This window comes from Rhincodon typus, chromosome 35 (genome assembly GCF_021869965.1).
Source record: "Rhincodon typus isolate 14 chromosome 35, sRhiTyp1.1, whole genome shotgun sequence".
In the NCBI taxonomy this organism is placed as follows: domain Eukaryota; kingdom Metazoa; phylum Chordata; class Chondrichthyes; order Orectolobiformes; family Rhincodontidae; genus Rhincodon; species Rhincodon typus.
The window spans coordinates 18,669,405-18,674,417 of NC_063366.1; the positions used below are offsets into that span (position 1 = coordinate 18,669,405).

Here is a 5,013-nt window from a genome sequence, read left to right on the forward strand (position 1 = left end):
TCTAGGCCCGAAACGTCAGCCTTCCTGCTCGGCCTGCTGTGTTCATCCAGCTCTACACCTTGTTATCCCTGAACATGGCTGTAGGACTGGAAGTTAGAGATATGGAGATGGCATGGAAGGATCTGAATGCAAGGATTAGGATGTGAAATATAACACAACCGGACTGATGAGGAGTTCACATAGCTAGTGAACAGTTACAGTTATGAGAGAATGGGCCTTGGTGCAAATTAGGATACAGGCAGCCCAGGTTTGAACAAGGTCAAGGTGCAGCGGATAGAACCAGGCCACAGGTGATGACAGAACTTGGAAGGTCCAGTCAGAAACAACAAACGCTTTTACGAGTTTTCGGCAAAGGGAGAATCGGAGCCACGCAACACCACCGATGATGGAAAACGTATGGACAAAGAAGTCCAACTAAAACAACAGAATGCCAAGGTTACACTGGTCCATCTTAAAGAGGAACTGTTTGCTCTTAAGAGTTCACCAGGCCCAAGTCAAGCGCTAAAGCAATCTCTTCTCCTCCTCTACAACGTTTCAATGACAATTGTCCAAGATAAGAAAAACAAACTAGGAACTTGCAGCTCTTGCACTGTAGCTGTCCCAATCTAGAATCCAATAATCAAAACCAAGCTGGTCCCACATACAATGGACGTTAGAGGTATGAAAGAGAATTAAAGGAAAACTAAAATTAGCAGAGTTAAAATTACTTGTATTGTGACTATCAGTATAGGAAAACAGACTGCCCACTCAATAAACGCTAAAAACAGGAATATTTTAGCCAGTGTCATCAAAAGGTGAAGTTCCATACAGTCACTGCTTTGGCTAAACTTCAGGGAAGTTTAAAGTACTGGATAGGAGAACATAGAAAAAGAAGAAAGCCCACATGCAGAATTAGGATTTGTACTGAAGCTTACCTAAGTCCAAGTGCTGCATTGGCAGGGCCTGCTTCAATCAGAAACGATTAGAGAATTCACAACTACAATGCAAGAACACTGTCTTCACCACCATTTTCTACCTACAATGGCTCAATAGGTTAGTGAGATCTGAAGCAGCTACTTACTCAGCTGAAGTCAGTGAAACTTTTTGGGTTCACTTACTTTAGTAAGAAGCAACTTTAGGTGAGGTTTGTATTGAGCCCTAGGGCCTAGGTGCCTGTCTCCAAGCCCATACTACTATAAAAAGGCTTTAGTGACATCACAATAACAATTGCAGCCCTCCACAGCAGGGAGGGTGAGGCAGGTAAATCAACAACTTGGACCAAAAGCAACACATACCAAGGAAAAGAAACCAATGATACTCCACCTAACAAAAAAAAAATCAAAGTAACATTAACCTGTAAACAAAAGTCAATATCCATGAAGGCTCTCGCAGATGGTCTAACCAGTCTGATTTCACTTACAAAATGTACTCAGTAATACAGTCTACAGAACAAAAAAAAATAAATCAATAAATTAGAGGGGTTTGTTTGCACAAGGGAAAAAAAAAATTTCCTCAGTCATTTGATCAAATTTAGAAGAAGCTCTTGATCATTTTTTACAGGATATCAACAGGGTAAATTTAAAATCACAACCTCCAATGACACTAAAATCCCAAAAGCCAAACTATTAAACAGAATTCAAGACATAGTACACTCAGTCACAGCAACGTAATGGTCTTAATACTGTATGGATGAAACAATGAGCACACTGAAAAGAGGCGATGGCCATTTGGCCCTGCTAGCCACATTTACCATTCAGCTAGACCATGGCTAATCTTCCACTCAAGAGTCAGAGCTGTACAGCATGAAAACAGACCCTTCGGCCCAACTCGCCCATGCTAACCAAATAGATTTGGCCAATATCCCTCTAAACCCTTTCTATTCATATACCTAACCAGATGCCTTTTACATTTTGTAATTGTACCAGCATCCACTACTTCCTCTGGCAGCTCATTCCATTCATACACCACCCACTGCATGGTCCCTTTTAAATCTTTCCCCTCACCTTAGACCTACACCCTCTAGTTTTGGACTCCCCACCCCAAGGAAAAGACCTTGGCTAATCACCCTATCCACTCATGATCTCATAACTTCTACAAAAATCACTCCTCAGCCTCTGACACTCCAGGGAAAATAGCCCCAGCCTATTCAGCCTCTCCCTGCAGCTCAAACCCTCCAACCATGGCAACTTCCTTGTAAGTCTTTTCTGAACCCTTTCAAGTTTCACAACATCCTTCCTATAGGAACACTACTCCTATATCCCTTGATAGGACTGACAGGTGTTAAAGCTATCGATCTCTGAATATATTCAGTGACTAAGCCTCTAGTCATCCTCTGGGATAGGGAATTCCAAAGATTCACCACTCTCTACGTGAAACCATTTTTCTTCTCAGCCCTAAACACTCTGCACCCCTTATGCTTAAATTATGCCCCCTGTATATAGATCACGATTTGTCAAGCCTAGTGGCAGATCACTATGTTAATTGACAGAAAGAAGTGGTCAGTCATATTATCCCTCAGTTAGACGGCAATGAATAAGAAATGCTTTTGTGCAAATACCACAGGTGAAGAGGTAGTGGAAAGAAAGCAGTGTTGGGTATTATGTAACAATTCTGCCACTATTACTAATTTTTCAAGTAAACCACATTAAAACAACAAACGAGAGAATTTCACCCCTTGGTATGATAAATTTCCAAGAATTCAAGACACTCATGACCAGAATAGTCTACAAGACTACCAGAATTTTGACTTCAGCAAGGGTATCTTTTGGCTCAGTGGTAGCACACTTCCCCAAGAGAAAACTTCATGGTTTCAAGCCCAGGAGCCTAGACAAAATCTATATCAGCACTTCAGCATGGCACAGAGGAGCCCTGGATGCAATCTTTCAGAACGGGCAATGCAAAAATGGAGTTCTTCTCTGCTCATCAGGGTGTGGAGAGATCTTTTGTAGGCACAAAGAGCATTTTTGCTGGTAATATTTCTTCTGTAAGCAACATGCAGATTAACTAGTCATTTACCTCACTGCTGGTTGAGCAATCATGTATTTGAAAGACTAGCTTTCCCATCTACCTACAGATATAACTGACCACATTTCAAACGTAATGATAAAGGCATGTTCGGCCATCTCCAGGGCATTAAAAATTACAAAATAAATGCAAGTTTTTAAAATAAAAGCATAGTATGTGAACAGATCTCTCATACAACCATGACATTTGTTTGTTTTTAAAAATGTTATGGGCCTATTGACTCGTTTCAGTAGTTGGGTAACTTTATTTTCCATTGCTTTTTGTATAGCATCTACGTAACAAATGCATATACAGTATGAGACTGAAAGATGGTCACTCGTGATGAGGAGAAAAAGGAGGGTGGAAGGAAGATTACGGTTATCAAAAGGGGATCTTGGGATGAAGACCCATTGAACACGCGCACAGGAGGAAAGGAAAATCAATGCTACCGGGATGATGTGAAATTGCAATGCAAAATTACACTTTAAATAAACCAAACAAACAAACAAACAACAAAAAGCAGGCCACACAAAAACATAAGCATAGTAACGATCAGATTGATTAAAATCTGGGGGAGGTGGTGAAGCAAGGGGAGGGGCAACATTTCTAAACCATCCGCATTTCCTTTAGAGATGGAAGCAGAAACTTCCACACCTCCACACCCACCCTCCCGCCCTAACCCCTTTCTCCTCCTCTATTTACAAACTTTATCCAGTAAAATACATGTACTGCCTCTCAGTTGAGGGTTAGATAGTCGAAGGTCGCAGCTTTAGCACGAATTTGCACAGCACCTTCATGAACCACACACACCCGATGCCTTTCAAAATCCAGTATACTACACGTTTATCAATTTCAAAAATCAAAAGCCCTTCCAACAACAACTTCTCTCTCTTTAAGATAACCATTAAAATGCATGATAAAAATAAAAAAAGCTGGCGCCCAAATATCTCAGTATACAGACCCCAGCAAATGAAGGTCTACGCTCATAAAATTGAGAAATCACAGGGTAAACAGAAACTACCTCACGCTCCCTCATCCCCTAACAACCAGCCAAATTAAGCACAAGTCATCATAAACTACCAATTTATTTTCAAATTCGAACATTAAATGCTCCCGGACGGAAGCAAGGAACTCAACACAAATGCATAATCGATACTGTTAAAAAATAAAAGGGAACCAACAGTACCAGGAGAGTAAATATCTGGTAAATCGGTTGGATGGGATTTATTCATAACTTCACTACGCTGGAAACAGAAAAAAAATAATAAAAGAAAGCACTGGGTATAAAATTCTGAGCTCCTCTTGTCAACATGCGTTTTTAAAATTTGATGTCAGTGAGAGGTACTGCATACATTTTACTGCATAAGGATTATAAATGGAGAAGGGGGGGGGGTTGTATTCGCCGCTTCCTTCCCTAAAGGAAACAAGGGGATGGCTTATAAATGTCTCTCCCACCTCCTCAAAACCCCGCTTCGTTGAGTAGGCCGCCGGCCGGTCTCTCTCTCTCTCTCCCTCCCTCTCTGCCCGAAACATCCTGAGAACAAAATGGCGCCGGAGCTCTAGGCCGGAATCCTCCCCGGCAGCAGACATTTCAAATAAAAACTCCGCCGATTAACCGCCCAACCGGCAACCATCGGCCCGCAATACTCACCCGGGCTCCTTCTTCCGGGCCGACGCTGTCTGGATAGCGAACGAAAAAGATAAATTACGCCACGCCGGGCTCCGGATGGAGACGGATTGCGAATCACTCCAGACCGCCCGCCCGGCCTTCTCTCTTTTTTTTAATCCCTGCTCTCTATCTCACACCCCCCTCCCCCTGCCCCCCCCGCCCCCTTGATATAATCATTGAAAAAAATACCCGGCTGACTAACGGCTACGGCGACGATCCTGGGCCCGCCTCCTCCGCTTCATTGAATATTCATTACCCATGGCGGGGTGAGGCGGAGAAACGGCCCCTGCTGCCAATCGGGTGTCGCCCGATTAGCATATATTTGACTCCGGCCCCACCCACACCAGACCACGCCCACTTCC

General features: G+C 42.9%; 1 protein-coding gene across 1 annotated transcript in view; it reads right to left on the bottom strand.

The window, feature by feature from the left end:
* Positions 1-4,783, bottom strand: part of LOC109921534 (protein PRRC2A-like) — a 94,892-nt gene extending 90,109 nt beyond the window's left edge. The window contains exon 1 of the mRNA XM_048616660.1: positions 4,634-4,783. The gene's annotated coding sequence lies outside the window, so the exon portion shown is untranslated. The remainder of the gene's footprint in view (positions 1-4,633) is intronic.
* Between the last annotated feature and the right edge of the window lie 230 nt (positions 4,784-5,013).